The 22,184-nt window shown below is 41.0% G+C and overlaps 1 protein-coding gene across 1 annotated transcript in view; it reads right to left on the bottom strand.

The window, feature by feature from the left end:
* Nucleotides 1-19,598, bottom strand: part of Pde4b (phosphodiesterase 4B) — a 516,183-nt gene extending 496,585 nt beyond the window's left edge. Inside the window, exon 1 of the mRNA XM_055628760.1 lies at nt 19,537-19,598. The gene's annotated coding sequence lies outside the window, so the exon portion shown is untranslated. The remainder of the gene's footprint in view (nt 1-19,536) is intronic.
* Between the last annotated feature and the right edge of the window lie 2,586 nt (nt 19,599-22,184).

Genomic DNA, 22,184 nt, shown 5'->3' with positions numbered 1-22,184 from the left:
ATTAATATGATTTGCATTTCTAGGATCTACATCTTCTTAACTTTTTAGCCCACTATATGCTATGTCACACACTATGCTAGGTGACTTATAGATATTCACTTGTGAATTCCTAACAAAATCTATGAAAGGGATTAGTAGTCCCAAATAGACAAATAAATAAACAAATAAATGAAAAAGAACAATGCTTTTCCAAGACCTTACCACAAGTAGTAATAAATGGCAGTGATGAGATGTAACCCTCTGTATCTAATCCCAAAGCTCACCTTCTTAATTACCGTACTAAGTTATATTTTATATAAAAGAGTCTTAAATATGACCCACATAAAGTATGTCATTGTCTAATGAATGGCTGTTAAAATGACTGCTGGATCCTAAGTACTTTTCTAGTTACCCTTGCAAGGAAAGAAAAGGAGAATGCTACACCTGCCAAGTGCTCCAGAATGCTCAGGTTCTCTCTGAAGACACCACACAGTCCATAAAGTACAATAATTTTCCAAAGTCATAGCTTTGAGCTTGTGTCCTAGAGATGCGACTTCCCAGAAATACGGCCTCCAGCCAGCCATTCTCAGCACACAAACATAATATAATAACTATGTGAGCTTATAGTGTGCCTCGGGATAAGATGAGGCAATGCACAAGAGCAGTTGATAACTACAGGTGACTTCCTCCCCAAAAAGCATATTTGGCAAAGTCTGGACATACTATTTTTTGTCATAACCTAAGGGAGCAGGGGAAAGTGCTAGAAGCACCCAGTTATTAGAGGGCACATGGCTGCTTCTCTCTCCAAACAGGAATTGTTCCCAATATGTCAAAGGTGAAAAGCATTTATCGGAGTGGTAGAAGGCATTCAGTGGGCACTCCATATTAAATCATTGCGTATCTGAAGGGCGGTACCACCTGTGTACCCACGTGATGAAACAGTAAAATAGAAAACATTTGCAAAAAATAATTATTTTAAGAAGTTCTGTAAGCCAATGGAGAAAGAAAATCCAGGCTTTGAAGAGAAATGAACCCAGGTTTTAATCCTCGTTCCATGTGAAGCCAAACCATTTTCTTTGACTCTGTAAACCTTCACGTCCTTTCTTTGTGATGAAGATTACATAAAATTATCTATATGCTTAAAAAATATAAACTCAATATTCTTTAAACACATATTTTAAAAAATTGTCTTAAGCAGGGACTGGGAAAATAGGCTATAGAAATTGATGCAAATAACTTGACTGTCCTTCGATTGCTGCCGTCTTCAAAATGAGTGCAATAATGTTTTCATCACAGGGCTACACTGAGAATTACACAGGAAAGCATTTTAAAGCATTAGTAACTTGGCTGTCACGTGGAGGGCGCCCAATAAATATTATTTATATAATACCCAGAGGAAAAAAATACTGAGTCTAGTGTACGGAAGAGATCACCAACACACCTACAAAAAAAAAAAAAAAAAAACTTAATCTAAAACTAACTGTACTTACAAGATCTGGATGGACAAAGATAGAACAGATAGAACAGAGATTGAAGGAATGTCCAACGAGCGCCGGACCCAACCCTAAGACCCACCCGCATGGAAAAAAAGCCAACCCCTAGTACTATTACCTATACTCTGATATGCTGGCAGACAGGAGCCTACCAGAGCTGTCCTCTTAGAGGCTCCACCCAGCAGTGGCTTGAAGCAGAACTGAGGTGCACAGCCAAACGTTGGGAGAAGCACAGCGAGCCTACTGGAAAAGAGGGGGTGGGGAGGATAAATGGACCTAGAGGTAACAAAAGCTCCACAAGAAGACTGCCAGAGCCAATCAGTCAGGTCCCAGAGGGGCCTAGGAGTCTGAAGCACCAAGTGCATGATCTGGACCTAGGTCCTCTACTTCTAAGCAGCTGATGGGCATCTGAGGTTTCATGGGGGCCCCTAGTTAGGAGACTGGGAGATATCTCTGACATGGACTATGCTGCCTGCTTTTTGATCACTTCCTCCTGATAGGACTGCCCTACAAGGCCACAGGGGAGGAAGATGAACACAGTCCTTATGTGAACAGATGAGCTGGGATGTCTGGGTTGGGGATGCCTCCCCTATTCCTCAGAATAGGGGACAGGGGATGCAGGAGGAAGGGTGGGACAAGAAGGAGAGGAGGGAGAGGCCCATCACGAAGATGTAAATTGAATTAATAAAAAAAAAGAAAAAATGAAAAAAAAAACACTGAGTCTTTGTAAAGGATAAAAATAAGCAGTGCAGGTTGCCTTTGTTAACGAAGAAAGTGTGGACTTAGGTGTTCTGAAATACTTCGAAACCTATAATACACGTTGGTGGAGCCCTGCCACTGTGTTTGTAAAGGAAGCTATCTACATCACTTCCTTTCTACCTCCTGTTTCCAGCATCCTACTGCTGGCTCAGGAATGTCATGATGACTTACCTAGATTGGATGAGAGTACAGCCCTTGGCTGCAGTTACTGAAAGAATAAAAATTGAATTCTTGAGCTACAATTTTAAATGCATTTTATGAATACCAGAATGTTCCACAGCAGTAACTATTCACAAATGAATAGAATATAAGCCATGGATGATCAGAAGGTATTTACCATTCCACTCAGAAGAATGACTGTTAATTTTTATGACCATCTCTGAAAAGGATGGTTTATCGGACAGGAATAGCAAAGAAGTTACTCATTTAGAAAATGACTTCCTGGACAAGATAGATTATACCTAAGAATATAATGTATTGTGCTTCAGAAAATACTGTTTAAATTTTAATGAAAATAATTAGAAACCATCCAACTGCAAGCTACTAAGGTTAAGATCCCCTGTTTTGTGCTTAAAATCCCTTCGCATCAGATGTATATAGGATTTTGATTTGCTCATGCATTCTAACAACTCAAGTTATGTCTATCACAGGTAATTTTGCAATTCCTAATGGCTTAATTAGTGTGTTTATTTATCGTCTCCATGGCATATCTGTGTCATTTGGCATAGTAGATGATATTATGGCAAACCTATAGGGTTTGCACTTTCCGAGTTAATTTTGCATTTCTTTATGCCAAGTACATATCCACCCACCACATGGCATAATCAGAAAACAATTTTTCTTTCTGTCATGGCCTATACATGTTCTAAAGTCCTGAGCTATATGTCAAAAATGCTGCTTCTTATGCTAGGGGGAAGAAAGGAAAAAGAGGATGACAAAAGTATATTTAAAGTGGGTGGATATAGGATGATAGGATAAACTGTAGATTATTGAATATACTAGTCTCAAATAGTTTACATTGGTAGGAATTATTGTATATTGATAGAAATTTAAGACTATTTTGTTCAACTCCTGCTTAATGTATTGTACATATGCAACTCATCTAAAAATGTAATGAAAAGTTCTAGTCTTATGAAAGCTACTATTGCAAACTGTTAAGGATCACTAGAAATGCAAGTAAGTAGTTTTCTATAAACAATCTTACTTCTGGCCTTGTTAGGTACCACTATAGTTAATTGTAGAAATAAAGGTTTATTTAATTTCTTGTATATGTTTTCAAAGTTAAGCAGATAATAAATAGCTAGAAAGAAGCAATATTTGACTATTTAAACATGGATACATGGTCTTCAAACACTTCCCAGATCTGTAGAATATGGCATTTAAGATGCTTTAATAATATAAGGCTTTTCTGACAGAGAAACATATCTGTTCCTGGCAGCACCCCCAGTCTACCTCAAAGAAGATAATGGTCATTGCATAATCTCCATATGGAGTTTACTTCAAAGGTAGCAAAGCTAGCCACTTAGCAAAACATTGCCCTTACCTTGACTGCTGATAGCAAGTTGTCCAAACTGTGGACAAGCAGAACATTGAAAAATCAACTACCCAACTTTGCAGAAATAAGGTAGGCCAGTTCTTCAAAATTTCTGCTTCACAGAAAAGTTTGTCAGATATTCTGGGTCTGTAGACTGAAGATTGGATGCCCTAATGATACAGGGAAGCCTTGGGTGACTGTCCAGATAGCCAGAAATCTCTGTCATTTCTACAGTTTTGGAAGCTGCTTGCTCTGTTCTTATTTTCTCAGGCAATATTTATCCTTCTCAGGTCTCTGATGGAGTTAAAGACCAGTTAGTTATAGTCTTACCATTTTCCTTATTAAAGATGAAAGACATAAAATCTTAAATTGTTTAGGATCTAAGAAAATGTTTTAAGGTTTAAAAAGATTTTTAGGTTGATAAATGCAAGTTGTGATAAGAAAGTGATTTAGGTTAAAAACAAAACAAAACAATTCTTACTTGATAGTTCTCATAATTTTTCTTGTTGTACATAGTTTATTTATGTTAGAGAAAAGGCCACCTTTTTTTTTTTTTTTTTTTTTTTTGGACAAAAGGGGGAAATGTAGTGAGAGTTTTGGCTTCTTTAAAACCTGGTTATGTTATGTGTTTCTGCTTTAATCACAGCAGAAGTTTATGATTTGCCTTGCATAGGAGTGATCTTTTCTAGCTGTAGTTTATTCTGCGGGACTCTGGAAAGGGTATCAATGGGGAAACCCCAAGAGTGTCCATGGCAGCTGCCAGTCCCCCTATTGCTGTCCCATTGCTGCTGGTTTGTCCTGCTGCATTTGCTATTACTGGATCGCTGCTTTCCTGGACGGATATGTATTCTGACTGGGCTTTCACCAAGGAACTCAACATTCCAAATCAGCAGGATGTAGACTGTAGAGGCCACGCTCCCTTTCCCCTCTAACTTTCTGTCTCTCCTACATAGTGCCGGAATAGTGAAAGGGATTGGGGTGGAGAAGGGTGATAGATAGAAAAACCCAATAAAATAGATTTAAAAAAAAATATGCCAACAAGTAATGCTCAGATGAGGGGCAAGGTAGAATGGGAAACTTGGTCTCTAATGCCATAGAGAAAGACAGAGAAAAATACACCGACATTAAGTTGTCTTTTTCTGTGAAATAATGATGATAATTCTGTAGTAGAAACATTCAACTCATTCCATGAACCTCCTAAACTCTAATCATCCATAGCAGAAAAGATTCTGCCCCTGTCTGAGCCATATTTAGAATCAATACATCAAATATATGCAGCAACCAGGAGTGAAACCTTCACACTGTCCCCATCTGTTTCTGATAAGTTTCCTAAAACACGACATTTATCACACCACACAGAGCCAAGATCCTAAAGATTCCAGAGGTCCCTGAGCATTGTCACGGGAAAGAACACACGCTCTAAGCTCACATTCCAACCACACTCAATTCACAATGTGATTTCAGTCCGCTTTTCAAATGTGTCCTTCTGGCCCTTCTCTATATGGCAATTATGTATAATTCCTGTTTCTTCTCTGTGCCCTACCCATGCACCTTCAGATAGCCACCTTCAGGTTTAGAAGGCCCTCCCCCTGAGCTCTCCTGACATGAAGAACTCTTAAGCCTCTGTTTGTTGTACCATCGGTCACACAGTCTACGAAACAGGTGAGGATCATACATTTTGGAAGCTATGGTTCTATCTTGGTACAGAGACAGTGGTTAAAGTGACAGTATGTGTAGTTCCTGGAAGGCATCCAGACACTTAGACAATGAATAAAAATGATATCCATGGGGATAAAGTGTCCACTAGCTCTCTTTGGTCTCCCAAGCTGTGTAACTATTCATCCTCTGCCAGCCAGATTCTGGCCACTGCCACCAACCAAGGTGCCATTCCAAGCCACACTGTTCATACCATCTGCCCTTAGGCAGGATCTCATTCCAGGGGCAACATCAAATTAAGAAAATGTTCAGACTCCCAAAAGTCAATGAAAATGAGCTGAAAACAGCCATGATAGCATTTGTGTCTCCTCTAATTGATCAAAGACACAAAATCTAGGATTAGTGGAAAGTGATAGAATGACCACTCTTGTGGATACTTGATGAAAATAAATGGGTACAATCTTTCTGAAATGAAATTTGGTGTCAAAAAAAAGCATTCACAATGTGTGTAGCTCTTAACTCTGGAATTGAATTGGCATTAGGATGTTTCTTAAGGCAACAGAAAACCACACAAATTGGACACAGGAGCAGTTGGAGTAGTCATCATCAGAGAATAAGCTAAGTAAAATATTGTGTGATCCTTCACAGAATTGTTACAAACCCATATTTGTAATCAGTTTTTGAGTGAAAAATCAAGTTTTGGAGCTGTGTGCATGATGTCACTGTGAGTCTATGAAGAGGGACAACTATAAAAGCATTTCCCTCTGTGGCAGGTTTCAAGGTTGTTTCCTGTTTTTCTTCTGGCTTTCAGAGGCCCTCTGTAGCAGGTTCCGAGGTTGTTTCCTATTTTCTTTTTCTTCTGATGTCCATCCTCTTTGCCTTTCAGGATGGGGATTGAACATTTTAGTTAGGGTCCTCTCTTTTGCTTAGTTTGTTTAGATGTACAGATTTTAGTGGGTTTATTCTATGTTGTATGTTTATATGAGTGAGTATATACCATGCGTGTCTTTTTGCTTCTGGGACAACTCACTCAGGATGATTGGCCTGCTCTTTGATCACCTCCCCCTGAGGGGGAAGCAGCCTTACCAGGCCACGGTAGAGGACAATGCAGCCAATTTTGATGAGAACTGATAGACTAAGATCAGAAAGGAGAGGAGAACCTCCCCTATCAGTGGACTTGGGGAGTGGCATGCATGCAGAAAGGGGAGGGAGGGTGGGATCGGGAGGGGAAGAGGGGGGGCTTATGGGGGGATACAAAATGAATAAAGTATAATTAATAAAAGAAAAAAAAAGCATTTCCCACTGTTTCCAGGCACAGCTTGCTGAGGTACCTGACAAGGGAAACCTCAGTCAAAAAATATGGTTCTCTTCATGTTTTCATCACCTCCCAGCAGGAGTGCATTTCCTGCCTCACGCGTGTGGCTTTAGAGGGGTCCTGGGGACTCTTGCCATTTATATTTCACTTTGAGAAAATTCAAATGCTTCTTTGTCTTGCATGTAAGGTCTACAGTAAAAAATAAAATAAAATAAAATAAAACCTTCATTTTTAAAAGATAATTAATTTTGGCCATACATGCATAATGGCCATACATGCATACATGTATAATTTTCATCTTCTCATAGCTCTAAATCAGGGCACATCTGAAAACAGCCTGCCACTAGACAGACCAGACGGTAGAGGCCTGGTGAATGACCTGGTTTGCACACCCATCAAAACTTGCAGAGTGGATGCTGTTTTTGCTGGAAGAAGACGCAAAGGATGGTAACAGAACATGTTTTCACAACTAGAAGTCATATCCTTGCACAGAAGGAACAGGCACAGTGGGGAAGCATGCCTAACAACATGCACCAAGATGACGCCACAAAGCAAGCCTCATCGGCGTAACTGCTAAGGGACTTTTCAGCGCTGCGGCTCTTGCTGGCATGTAAAGCGGTTCCACAGAGATAAGCACGTGCATGAATGCCCTGAGACTGAGATGAGATGGATTCTGAATGCGAATTTTAAAACGCTGAGTAGTGAGTGCATTTGAAGAGTAGCTTATTTGAGAACTTTACTGTACCCTTTAGTTATCCGTTCTCAGGTGATGCACATACAAGGCAGTTCATATTTACTTAAGTTTACACAAATTCTACCAATAAAAATTAAACTATTTTCCTAAATGACATGAGGGCATTACAGCTCATCAGAAACATTGTCTTCATAATACATAAAATAATACTGTATATGAGAGTTGAAGAATAATATATCAGGTGACATTTACTTATGGAGGCCCTAGAAAGAGGGAAAAAAAAAAACATTTCACATTCCATTCACTTCAAGATTTTTTATTCTTGGTACTTTCTTATCCTATCAGAGGTCTACATTTCATAATCATGTCATGACTACCACTTGGCTAATGAAGATACAATGGAATTAAGCTGTATCCTGTTTTTCTGATTTGAAATGTTAAGCTGCAGGAAGAATTCACTTGAGAATTGATAAAATAGGCAATGCATGAAAAATTCCCAGTGCTGAAGGACAGAGACCCATACAATCACTAAGAAGTGACCCATTCCAAATCACAATGCTTTGAAATTTCAAGTTTTGATAATATGACAACACTAAGCATTTCAAATTAAAATATCACATTTAAAGGATCAAGATTTTAAATAGTAGAAAATTATCAGTGGCTACAAAGACAAATATGCTCTCAAAATTCAGAAGTAAATGACTATCTAAAATTCTACATCTAGAAAAGCTATCCATCAGACATAAAACCAAAGGAAGACAATTTTAGATGATAACATTTCAAAAGTTCTATCCTAAACATTTTCTTTCTTAAACAAATTTAAATCATGCACCATACAGCAAGAGAGGAGATTAAACCAAGAAAGAGGAAGGTACAAAAATGGGAAAAGAAGGGATATGACATAAAAAAAGAGGTTGAGAAATCTGTACCATGGCTATCCTGAGCAAAGTATTAGACGCCCACCAAACCCATGGTGTCTTCTCTGGGCTTAGCCAGACAAAAAGTCCTAGCCACTTTTCCAATTAGAGTTTCATCATAAGACTAAGAGGCCCAAACAGTGAGATTTAAGTGGTAGGGATGCATGCTTCTAAGAAATAGACTATCACATCCTCTCATCATTCATGCCCTGACTAGAGTTGAGCGTGCTTTGCTACCTTTAGAATTGAAGCTGTATTGAAGCTGTCTCTAATTCAGAACCCCAAATGACTGCAAGAATCAAAGAGAGTTGGCCCCACTTAGACAAAAATGGCAGCCCAGGGCTCCCATGCCCTTCATCCAACCCACTATGACCCATTTCATACCGTTACATGACTGAAAAAAGATTTCTGTGGAATATAATAGATATAAAGACTTCATGTAGAAAACAAGTGCAAGTTGGCAGACCTAATTCTCTACCCCTCCCATTTATCTCTCTCACATCTTCTGGTAATTTCTATCTTCTCTACTTACAGTGCTACCAAGAAGGACATGGCTAGGCTATGGTACATTCCTTCTCATTCAAAGCATCTCACTGAATTTCCTCTTAATTCTCATAAGGCAATCAAGGAAATTAAATAATGTATTGCAAGAATGAAAGGAAATATAAGTGGAGACCAAAACCAAGGAGATGGTTCCGTGTGTAAAGTGCTTGCCATGAATGCATGAGGACCTGAATTTGAATCCCCAGAATTCACATAAATCTCATATGGTCGCACACACCTAGAATTCCAGTGCTCCTAATGCCAAGTGGGAAGTGTTGCTTCCCTATGTAGCAACAGCAACAAAGACATTATATCTCCAGGAGGAGGCCAAATTCCAATCCATGCAATTGTTTGCTGACCTTCACATACATGCCCAGGAATGCATACACATATACTTTTACACACACAATGAGCCGAACAATCCAATGTACAAAGTATGACCTTCTCTCATTAACTGATCAACTTTGTTCCATTTTAGCTATTGTCTCTAGCATCTACCACTTATAAAACCACACCCAAACATTTCTTTCCAGTAAATTGTTCAAGGCGATAAGACACAGAGAGAAGCAATGTCCCTTCCATATTCCTACTTCTTGGCCACTGTTACATGTCAACTATATGCTAAATGTTCAGCATCCAAAAAACTGAGTTGAGGAAGAGGCAGTATTCCTCCACAGACGTACAATTTTTACTGTGACCTTGCTGGTCAAGTACTGTAAGCATTTTTGAATCTTGAATATCTACTGAATTTAAAAGATGCTTTATTAAGAGCTGGAGAGTTGGCTGATCTTGCAGAGGACTCAAGCTCAGTTCCAAGCACCCACATCAGGGAACTCACAACAGCCTGTAACTTTGGTTTCAGGGAATGCAATGCCTCTTCTAGCCTCTGTAGGAACCTGCATTTATGTCCACACAGTCGTACACAGATATACGGCATACAGATAAATTTTTTTCCCTTTAAAGATGTCCCAGAACACAAAGTAATTGATGTTACTGTTGGAAACTCTTTTCTAGGTTTAATATTCAATATCTGGGAACAGGATTGATATTCAGAGAAAAAATTTCTTATTTACTAACCATTTACAAAACCAAAAATATTTCTAACATCTGGGTAAATAAATGTATTGCTATATTGGGCAGAGTGCAGGGAGTCTTATGGAAGAAGAGGGAGATAAAAAGACCCAGAAAGGATAGGAACTCCACAAGGAGACCAACAAAGCTGAAAAATCTGGACCCCAGGGGGTCTTGCAGAGATTGATGCATCAACCAATGACCAAGAATGGAGAAGACCTAGACCCCCTGCTCAGATATAGCCCACAGGCAGCTCAGACTCCATGTGGGTTCCTTAGTAATGGGAGCAGAGGCAATCTCTGACATGAACTCAGTTGCCTGTTCTTTCCTGGTGAGGTGGCCTTATGAGGACACAGGGAAGAGAATCCAGGCAGTCCTTATGAGACCTGATAGGCTAAGATCAGATACCAAGAGAGGAGGACTTTCCTTATCAGTGGACTAAAGAGAGGGGTGGAGAAAAGAGGCATGGAGGGTGGGACTGGGAGAAGATGAGGGAGGAGATTACAACCAGGATACAAAGTGAATAAATTGTAAAAAAAAAAAAAAAAAAAAGTAATAATAATAATAACAGAAGAAAAAAGCTTCATTTAATTACAGCATCATTCTCTTTCTCTCACAATGAACTTTACCTCCAAGAATCCAATGCAAGAAGGGAATATTGTGTTGATGTATAGCTCATCTTTGAAAACCCTACACTGAAGACCTCACTCAAAATTCCTAGTTATAAAACTCATATTTGAAAATGATCACCCATCATCTTGTTTACACATGTACACTGCTATTTATAGGATTTATGTAACAGCCTGCAGAGCAAATGAATACACTTTACATTCATTATTTCATTTCTCTTGTAATAGCTGGTGATGTGTGGTGAGAATTATTGCCTCACCCCATTTTAAGGGGAAAAAAAAATAACCAAAAACCTTTTAGTACACTTCTTGGTATGAATAAACAACTCTAAAGTAGAGACCCTACATTAATTGGAAAATAAACCATCAATTATTTGGGTATTTTTACCAATACTCTACATGTAAATAGCAAAGCAAAATCACTTGAATTCAGAAAAAAAATTATTTAAGATAAACATCTGCTCTTAGGTATTAATCGTACATATTATTAAAAATAAACTCAAAATCTCTACACATAAATCTGAAGAACAAAAAGACAGCATTTCATAAATAAGTAATACATAACAAGGTCAGTGTCTTATTCCACAGAATACCATATTTACATGTGGCATCAATTACGAAAAAAAAATTGATTTTTCTTCCTTTACCACTTACTACAAATGGATGCTCTTCTTGAACTTTTAATGCCCCCCATCCCATGCTGCTAAAGTAATTCTTGGTTTTGTGAAACTGTGAAGCCAGAAGGAAATGTACATTAACTGATAAAGAGGGCAGACAACCCTCCCATACATTTTTCTTAATTTAAATGGGGAGCACATTTTTTTCAAGGCTCATTGGTATTCTCCAGCTGCATCCGCATCTTACCAAAGTTAAAGCTAAGTAGGAGGTGTGACTTACAGAAATAGCGTTTCCCTCTTAAAGTTTCACCCATTGAATAAAATGTGAAATTTCTTCTTGGTTTACAAATCAAAAACTCTTAGATTTTTGTGTTATTCTTTATGTAATAAGCAATGGAATATAAATTTTACAAATTATCCAATATGCTCACACCTAAACATCTTCAAGATGAGAATATTTATACAAATTAGAAAAAGGTTACAATTTAAGACTGGTAATTATGAAGGTCTATAGACATTAACTTTATTCTTCAGAAATATAAAACGTAAAATCTTAACTTATACCCCCATCTGGAAACGCGTTTGGGTGAGAGACATAGAAAACTTAATAAATAGTAGATTAAATCATTGAAAGGTTTAGTTTTCCTTGTGGAAAATTATGTCTGGGGGCAGATAAGGCTGAGCTGACACATCTTCTCTAAGACATCTAGGATCTAAGCTTCTTTCATTTTTTCCCCATCATTCTGAACATATAGATCCATGTCTAATGGTTGCAAGATGGCTGCTCATCAATGAAAACAAAGTTGTCAGTGCTTAATGGAAAGGCCTGAGATATAAGGCTGCCTGAGATGCCTGCCTTTGTTCAGACCGTCTAATCTTTGTCAGCGAAGCCGCTCCCCACTTCAAGGGAAGCTGGAAAGTTGAATAATGCTATCTATCTTTCCAACTTTTGTAATAGAAGATGAAAGAGAGCCTGAGTGAATAAATGGTCAAACAAGTCCCTCTGTACCAACTGCCACTCTTCCAAACCAAATAAATCGAATGCCATTGACGCAAGCATCACTGCCAAGGTAATTATCATGGTCAGCATTAAATACTTTCCCCCAAATGGTACAATATGTTGTTGGGTATCAGGTTCACACGCCTCCTACTACTGCAAACTTTGAAGCACATCAAAATATTGTGTGTGAATTTTAAAACTTAAAAGTAATTTTCTAAATCACACCTTTAACCTCAGCACTCAAGGAGGAAGAGGCAGGGGGATTGCTGTGAGATTGAGGTCAGCCTGATCTACAAAGAGAGTCTAGTATAGCAAAGGCTATATAGAGAAACCATAATAATAATGATGATGATGATAATTTTCTAGACAATTTTCTCACGACTAATACTTAATACACAGCCTATTTCAAAATTCCCCTAATGGTTTGTCAAGTAATATCCATGAAGTTTAACTGAATCGTAACACCCAGAAAGAACCTTAGAGGGTTGTATGCTCCCAAGTCATCTTATGTATCCTGGGTCCACACTCACTGGTGATCACTACCATCTCAGCAATGAACTCAGGACTTCAAATCTTGGTTCCCACTCAGTGTTACCTTCCAAACTTCACTCTCTAAAGCATTCGGAAAAGTAAAGAAATGTGGAGGGAGGGCTTCACTTTATAATCATTTTGGACAATCTTCTCCTTTGGGGCATTGAATTTTTCACTCTGGTACAAGTGCGTTACACTGCAAAAGCAATCTTCTCTGGAGAGGTTTTAATAGTCACAGGGAAGTCAATAGGCGCATCCTCTAAACATGGGCAGACAGCCTCTTTCCAAATAATCTGAACCACTTTTAACAATTACCGGTCTTACATCTTAATCTCTGAATTCAGAAACAATTACTGTTCTGTGGTTATAATTACCTGCATGCACCATGAAACGAAGACAGATGGAGCCAAGACAGAGACAAGTGTTTTCTTATCTGCCTCAGAAAAGATTCCAGTAAATACAGCAACATCACTCTACGCCTTTTCAGTTCCTAACATTCGGTGCATTAAAGAACAGTCTCAGAAGGACACTCCTCTGTGCAGTAAGAGGGTGACAGCAAACAGGAGCAGATGAAAGAACTATTCGAGGAGTTCTAGGATGTGTGTGTGTGTGTGTGTTTCCGTGTATAAGGGGGAAGAGAAAACAAAAGGACTGTGTGTTGAGTCACTTGTCTGCGTTTCCCATTCTCATTCTGTTTGAACATTTTAGTCCTGCAACACCCTTCTCACCTACTGGCTCTCAAGGACCTTCCAGGAAGACATATCCTTTAGTGTTCAGTATACCAGTGCCCCAAGGTTAGGGCAGATGCCACTGTCCTCAGGCCAGTGTACCAAAGCAGTATGCTCAGGACAACTGTCACTGTCCTCAGGCCCACAGGAGTGACTGTGATAATAATAAGGAGCCATTAAACCTAAGTCACTCTTCTCAGTGAAGACAACCCAGAGTTAACAAATGAGGATAACAAAAGTCTGTATTTAGAAGTCTTCCCTAGGAATTCATCTATCCTCATATAAGATGCAAGTTTAGACTATATGTTCATTTTTCTAGATAAGAGGCCCATATGTCTCACATATTTCAAAATACGCTTATTACTAGAAAGAAGTATCACCTTTTGAAATGTGTTTTCTCATCAGAAGGGGGTACTAAGAAATCACACCTCTGTATACATTTTTAGTGTCTCCCCAAAAGAAGCCGACTCTGATTAAGAGAGATGTAGCATTAGAAAACAGTAAAATCTCAGAATAAACGAGCCCAGTTGCTAGTGAATTGAAGCCACTCAGACCCCTTACAGCAGCCCTAGGCTTCCATTTGCAATAGTTGACTTCTGAGATCAGTTACAGCTCTGAAACATGCTGTGATTCTGTGAGCCCGCCCTGTGACATGAACCAAAAAAACTGATGGCAGAGAATCTGGAATCTTTTCTTTAATCCCATTGACATCAGCAAGTACTTACATAAATAATGATATTTTTTTCCTAAAATTTAAGTGTCCATTGATAAAAGGTTCTTTTAGCACTTCCCACAGAGGTGTCAAAAGATTAAAAGTATGAATATTTTCCAACTGCTTAAAGATAACATGGAGAAAAACATTTCAGAGAAAATACCATGCACAGATTTTTTTTTTTTTATCTAGAATTTCAGTGAGAAGATGTGGCTTCATACTTCAATCTCCAATTCAACAATATGAGCTAACTTAAGTAAGAACTTTAGACTGAGATTTAGATTATGTCTCTGCAACAAATACATGTCACAGGGCAATGCAGCCCAGCCAGCATTTTCAATTACATTAGTGGATAATGGAGCTGAGGATTTAAGCCGCAGCATGTTTAAAAAGCACCTACCTCAGTGCAGACGTGACAGTGCATACTCATCTCCCTCTGCCTCTCTCACTAAACATTACCGTAAATCCTGGAAATCATGCCACCACTGTTCAACAGAGACTCAGAACAGTGGGAGGAGGCTGGTGGGGAGGCTGGTGGACTCCGGCCATAGGAATGATAAAGCAGAAGAGTATGCAGGTGTAAAGGCTCCTGACCCTAACCTAGCCATAGATGGTGAGGGAGATTCGTTCTTCCCAGGTTTAGCTAGGGTCCAGCTAAAAACAACAGGTGGCCTTAAAGGACAGACTTAGGGATCCTGGTCACAATGAGCTCCAGGGAAAGGAATGTTCCTTATTCCTACAGCCTAGAAACAATCTTTTTCCTCATCCACAGAACATGCAGCCTGTGCTGGGGAGGATCCCTCCACCTAGTCATTTGGCAGCAGCAGAATGCAGAGGAAAATCCAGATGCACTGGGCAAAGCAGGCAGACCATAAGCCATGAGGGATTAAACCGTCCCTAAAACTGTTGCCCCACACAAATGGGCCCAGGCCGGCATAAGGAGGACCAGAGCCTTCTAACATAATAGCAAAAAAAAAAAAGGGGGGGGGGGTTAGTGTGTAGCCCTAGGCTGAATTCACTAACACATTGCTTTATGCCTTCCATGGAGAAAGGGTATGCTTTATGGAAACTATGCAGCAATCAAAGTTCTAGTAGATATCACTACTGGATGAACAGTCCCAGAAGAATATCAAGTAGGAGAACAATCTGAAGGGGCTTATAAAAGAATCACAGTATAATTTTAAGAAATAAAGTAGAATTAGAATCCCTAATAAGAAGACAGAAAATCTAGGGAGAAGCAAGCAGATCTGAAAAGATCAAATAGCATTTCTAACCATGAGAAAAGAAATCAGTTCAAGGAACAATTTAATCAATAGATAAGACATCAATAGGGACAGAAATACCTATAGAATGCCTCTGATCAGCCACCCAAGGATCTTTCAAGTATCTGTAATTAGAAAGTAATACCAAGGTGATAGATATGACAGATGAAAAGAGAAAGCCCAAGATGAATCTAGGAGAAACTTCACAGTGATAGAACAGAGGCAAGATAAAATAGGCTCAGATAGGCTGTGCATTCGCGTGAAGAAACCCGGGAATCCTCTGATAAAACAGGCTTTCAAAAGCCCACGAAGAAGCATTATAAACCAACCCACAGGTGAGCATATTAGAGTGAAAGAGAAAAACCCTGGGTACAAAGAACAGCTCAAACACAGCCCAGGAGCCAACTTATCAACAACAGTGGCTGGAAAACTATGTCTTCGAAGTAATGAGGAAAGCAACTGTCAATTGCCTTCTCCTTCCAGATCCTCAATTATTTAAGCACCAGGATAAGACACAATTTCAAAAAAGCAAAAGAGACTCTGAGATTTTTGTCATCTTGAGGAAAATAGAGGAAGAAGAGAAATACAGATAGCAACAGTAAGCACAGAAGATATGGTTCAGTTAAGTAAGCATTGATGTAAAAACAATCGAAAGACCTAATTATAAAAGATGACATGCAGCATAAAAATATGGTAGAACTACTTCGATAAAGAATTTTGAAATATGAGGGGTGATCAAGATTACAAAGTTATGAGGTCCTTATGGAGTTCTAGAAAATAAACATTTTCATCCACTGTATCTAGTAAGACAAAATATGAAGCTAGCTGAGGCAGTTTATACTTAATAATCTCAGAGTTTGGGAGTAGAGAAGTAGGAGGATCAGGAGTTCAAGATCATCCTCAGCTACACAGTGAGTTCAAAGCCAATCTGAGTTACGTGAGACACTGTCTCAAAAAAAAAAAAAAAAAGATATGACAAAGTGTCTAAAAACATTTTTAAAGTCACTAAAAATAGAAATGGGATACATTATCGTCAATAGAAAAGAGGATACAGAAACTGTAAACAACAGTTAGAAAGAAAAGGCAAATCATGGACAGGTGGAATGACAAAGAAATGTCCTTCATTGCCAACGGACACCCCATCTCATAGGGTAAATGGAGCAAAACTGGTAAAACGAGCACATGCAGGGAACATTGTCACAGATTAATTTTCTCGGCAAGCCATCTCTGACACTAAATCAGAGTGCAATTTCCTTAAGTGTCGCCGTATTACAAACAGGTAAGGAAGAACACGGATTGAAGCAGCTGTAGAACGGTGGTGCACATAATGCAATGTAAGGCACACTACGTGCTCCAAAGCTACAAGGACTTCTTAGAGCTGCGCTGACACAGTCATCTTTATGTTCCCACATCTATTATCCACCAGATAGCGGTCGTTCTAGAAGAGAATGTGTGTGGCTGTGGACAACGGAGTCCTCCACCAGCCCATCACTCCCTGAGCCTTGCAGCCACTGAAGGTCTTCTCTTCATAAGGTTCTCAGGGGCTGAGACGACAAGTCCTTCCCAGGGGGAGGATTCAACACCGTCACACTGTCCGCCGAAACGAAAAGTGCTTACACTTAGTGCTCAGAGGAATCCACATGCCTGATAATCCCCAACTCACTCACGGCTTTTCCCAAACTATGCTCCTCGGATTTCTTAGAAAGACCAATAAGCTAAGTTTCGTGCTGAAGTAATTAAAAAAAAAAAAAAGAAAAGAAAAGAAAAAAGAAAAAAGCATTCAAATCTTCCTCAATCAAGACCTGTTTTATTGCTTTCCGGCCAAAACAGGTCAAATGAAGCGCTGACAGCAGAGGGAAACTCTTTACTTTTCTTCATTTTAAACGATTTGTAAGCCACCACAAAAGCATCTTTCCCAACGGTGTGTGCGCAGCACCTGTCAATATTGGTGTCTCTACGCAGACAAATGACCCCAAGAACATAAAACTATGTGCCATTTATTTCATGCTTCTCAATCAAAACTGACCCTATTAGAAAAGTAAACAAGCATTTCCCAGCAGGTACCCTCTGAAGAAATGTAAGATAATTCATCTTGGCAAGATATATTTAGTTAGAAATAAGCTCAGAAGTCAGTCAAATGAGGAAATATAAGCAGACCCGTTGCAAAATTATTCAGCTCACAACTCCATCAGGAAAAGAGAAGGATGATGTGTCTGTTTACAAGACATCTCAAATGTATCAATAGGTGTCATCGCAATAATTCAATGCCTTTTAATACCTGGGTGTTTTGTTGTGTTGTTTTGCTTTGTAAATTTACAAACTTGGCACTCTTCTGTTTATAAAAAAAAAAAAAGAAAGAAAGAAAGAAAGAAAGAAACTAGAGTAAATATGCTCCTTGCTACATCCTACAAATACTGATTTGAAGATTGCTTGAAGAGCTGAAAAGGCTAAGCTTACACCGAAAACACGTGTTTACATTAAAGAGATTTCTCCTCCTTCTTGGGGCTGTCAGAAGATAAGTGAGGTACCTCGAGCAGGAATCACACTAAATTTGCTTTACCTGAAATGAAATCATTAGCCTTCTCCACCTTCTAGGCAATACATGTTCACAAAAAGTCTAGGTCCTTTCTCCTCTGGTCACACATAAAAATATTGGGATCCCCAAACTGGGGTGGGGGAGGAGAGGGTTGTTGAAAATTATTTCATAACAGAGGCTTTGACAAAAGAAAAGGAAGTTATGATCTATTAAAGCTGCATAGACTTTTTGTTTGTTTTGATCACACATTTTAAACTTGACACCCCTTTCTTACAGTGCAGCCAGGAACTTGTAGCCGGAAAGTGCTACATCTAAAAGACGCATGTGATCTACGGAACAGCCATATCTCATGAAGATCTAACACAGGGATACACAAAATGCATTTCTGTTTAGTACATCATACGCGTGTGGGGGAAACCTAAGGTGCTTGGAAAAAAAAAATATATATATATATATATATATATATATATATTTTTTTTTTTTTTTAAGTCAGTCTTGCTTTAAAAATCACCCCAGGCAGGCGTGCTGTGTCATGCGGATGATGAGCACCTCACTGAGGACTAGGGCTTCCCACCTTCCCCTGTACTTCTTGGTCAACACCGTGACTCCTTTGGACTCAGATTGCCGTGCTCAGTGTAGCATAAGGAAGGTGGTGTGTGGGGAAGGAAGGAAAACAGAACAGGGAGAAGAGACGGAGCAGAAGGAAAGTAAAGTGAGGAGCAAGCGGCGGGCCTCCTGCTCTCCCCCAGTCTTGGAGCTTCTCAAGGCAGCCCAGGCACCAGAGCTTGCCAAAAGTTCCGGGCAGAGCCTTGGTTCTGCAGAGGCTTGGGTACTCCCGGCTTGGGGACCCAGCTATCTAGGTGTAAGAGCACCCTGCAGCCGCAGCCAGTCAAACTCTGGCTAGTTGGTCCCCAGGCACCACCAGCTCATCACTGCCCGCTGAAGGGCTCGGTTCAGGGAATCCTTCTGCCTGGCCATTTCTCTTAGCTAGCTAGCTCTGCTTCCAAGGGGCTACCCAAGAGGTCCACGGTCCAAGAGGCAGAGACTGCGAGCGCCCAAGGGAAGGGGTCCGTGGGAGGACTGGTTCCCAGAGGCGAATAGGAAGCGCCTAGAGGCTGCCATCCCGGCTGCGGGGCTCCAGAGCCTGCAGTTGGTGCGGCCGCGGTGCGTTGCGATGCGGTGCGGTGCGGTGGGAGGAGAGGCATCCTCAACCTCAAGCTGCGGTCCCGCGCCAGGCTGCCCCGTGGGCGAACCTCGGAGATCCGAGGCGAGCGACCCGCAGCCTGGTCTCAGGATACCGTGGTCGCCCAGGGGGTGGGAGGGCACCAGTCCGCGCTGAGAAGCTCGGTGCCTCTCCTGCGCCTGGGGACCCCGGACCGCTACCACCCGAACCTTGAGCCTCTGCTCCCCCCCGGCGCTACTCTCCTTCTAGCACCGCAGGAAAACCGAGACCTGGTCGCCCTGGCTGGAGGCTAAGGCCACCGAGGCCACCACCTGTGAGCCACCGCAGCCGGGGCCTCTGGCCGGTCGCCCTTGGCTCCTTTCCTCTCTCCCTCCTACCTGGCCGAGCTCCTGGGCACTCCACGCGCGCGCTACCGCGGGGGACTTTTGCAGGAGATCCCTCACCGCCAGCCGACGCTCGCCGCAGCCTCCCTCCACCGCGGCTGGAGGATTACGCGCAGCCCTGCGTGCCCATCAACCGGTGCGGACGATCCCGGGTGGAATCTCAACTCGCCGGCCCCCACCCCCATTCATAATCCCCGCGGCCGTCTGCCACTACACGCCGCCCCCGCCCCCGCGCTCGTTCCCGCTCGCTCGCTGGCCCTGCGATGTGTCAGTGGCTCCCTGTTCATCTGCCACCCAGACAGTACCAAGGGCTCCCGCACCTCCCGGCTGCAAAAAAGGGGGGTAGGAGAGGGATGCCCTCCCCCCGAGGGTGGGCGGGTGGAGAGAGCCTGGCTCATCACTCAAAGAGCCGGTGGGAGCACAGTAGCCCACTGCTCTCCTGTTGCACAAAGGACTCCCTGAGGGATCAGCGCTGTGTTCCTGAACCAACGGGTCACATCGCTGCTGCGGAGGTGGTCTAGCAACACAGCCTGGGAGAGGGTCCCACAACTTAGGAATTCATGAGGCAGCGACAGGCTCAGGCAACTGGGAACCTGAGCTGCTGCCACTGATCCTTCTCTAAGAAAACAGTTGGGCGGGGTCCTGTCACTGGTGTGGCTGTGTGTGTGTGTGTGTGTGTGTGTGTGTGTGTGTGTGTGTGTGTGTGTGTGTTCTCCTAATTGTCCCAGTCCTTTCATTCAGAACGTACCAGAAGAAAAGGAGGGAGCTTCGGAAGGGCTGACTTTGTGCCTTGAACTACCAAACTAATTAGAGACCAGAAAGACTTTCATGGAAACTTTAGCCTATGTCTCAATCCATTCCCATCACCTAAGGGGGGGGGGGCGTTTTGCACGAAGCACAGAACCCGGTATCAGACTGGGGGTACAAAGATGGCAGGACACTAATCTGCAATCCTAATCGGCAGTCTGTTATCTAACAGGAGAGACAACCATAAAGCAGACAATACAAACATTACACCGTGAAACGTGTCACAATTGCCCAAGTGGAGATGATTTTCTTTGTGTGGGAAGGGGAGAGGGGTCAGAAATTTAGAGTCTTTCTGAACTATGTGTACTAACGGGCACATAAATGTCACCAAGTTGACAGCAACTTTCCATATTTTCCCGTGGACACAAACCACACAGGACCAGGTGCACCTGCACCATATGGGTGATGAGGCTTTACCAACCCCTGCTGTGCCCTGTTTCCTCCAACACTACCTGCCGGGGAACACCCAGATCTCCAGCTGCCACGCTGCCAACTGTCCAGTGGCTCTTCTGCTTTTCCGGCTCTTTGCTTTGTATTATGCGCCATCCGATGCATCTATTACCTTGAAATTGAGCCCAAAGTTAATAACACTGAGGCAATGAGTCTCTGGAGGGAAGCCAACAAACCCTGCAATGTCATGGTTCTGACATGGTCTCTTTTTCTGAACTACAGTGAGAATTAATTAGTTAGACTTATTTAGTGTGAAGACATTATTGACCAAAAGACACAGTGGATGAGAGCCTAAAATGCTATTTAATCTAAGAATAATAGGACCAAGTTGAGTGGCATGCTCCCCTTCTCTGGATACTAAAACTTTGAAAAAAATTATTAGCTACTAAGTCTTTCAAGGTTATTCCATCTTCAGAATAAACAAATCAGTCCAAACCATTCTTGTTGCAAAAAGAACCAAATAGACTACAATCTGATCATTACATCAGCTATTTAAACAACTTTCCTGTCTCTTCCTGGAACAAAGAGAACAAGGAAAGATTTAAATAACATATTCATCAGATTTATACATATTTACTCATAAGCTCCAAAGTACTTGCGAAGGTTGCCAAAAGCAGTTGCATTTGGCCAGAAATTGCATGGAAAAGTCCTGGGGAATTGCAGCATGAATTAACCAATGAGACAGTAGAAGATGCAAGGAACAAAACAAAACAAAAATATGGTGCCAAGAAATGAAGGACCTACCATAAAATCCAAAAACCATGTCTCAGAAGCTGGAGTAAATGCAGGAGTTAGACAAAAAAATAAAGAAAGAGAGATGTAGATAGGGGGTGCTTGGTTTCCAAGGAACACAGTTGCAGCAAGCCTGAGCCATCAAAACCACCATCCTCAAAGATGCTGAAATCAGTACAAAACGCAGAGGCTCTGGATCTTGTTTAACTTAACAATTTGTAGCAAAAGTTGGGGGTTTTGAGTTTGAGAACACTAAACTTACCTTGAAGCCTCAAGAACTTTCTCCAAAGACTTCATTTTAAAAAATGTAACAATTCACTCAATAATTATTACTGATATAGAAAAAACTGACACTAAAAGAAAAAGAAAGATGGACACAAGACAGATACCAAGATACTATAGGAAAGTTCCAAAAGAAACATCAAAACTTACGAATGGGTAACTAAGAAATGTTCCACAGAGGTAGTACAATTAAGACTGAATTGGAATATAAATGGAGAAGGAGGGAAAAGAAAGCAAGGTAAAGGAAAGAATACCAAGAGGGACAACTAACACTAAAGGCCTTTGAAAAGCCATATGGAAATCTACTACTGTAGAAGCTTTCAAGCGTGTGTGTGTGTGTAAGGAATTTAAATGAAGTCACCATATAATTG

Source organism: Psammomys obesus, unplaced genomic scaffold (genome assembly GCF_907164565.1).
Source record: "Psammomys obesus unplaced genomic scaffold, mPsaObe1.curated_primary_1811, whole genome shotgun sequence".
Classification (NCBI taxonomy): domain Eukaryota; kingdom Metazoa; phylum Chordata; class Mammalia; order Rodentia; family Muridae; genus Psammomys; species Psammomys obesus.
The sequence above is the reverse complement of the archived record's forward strand: the minus strand, read 5'-3'. Positions and strand labels throughout refer to the sequence as shown.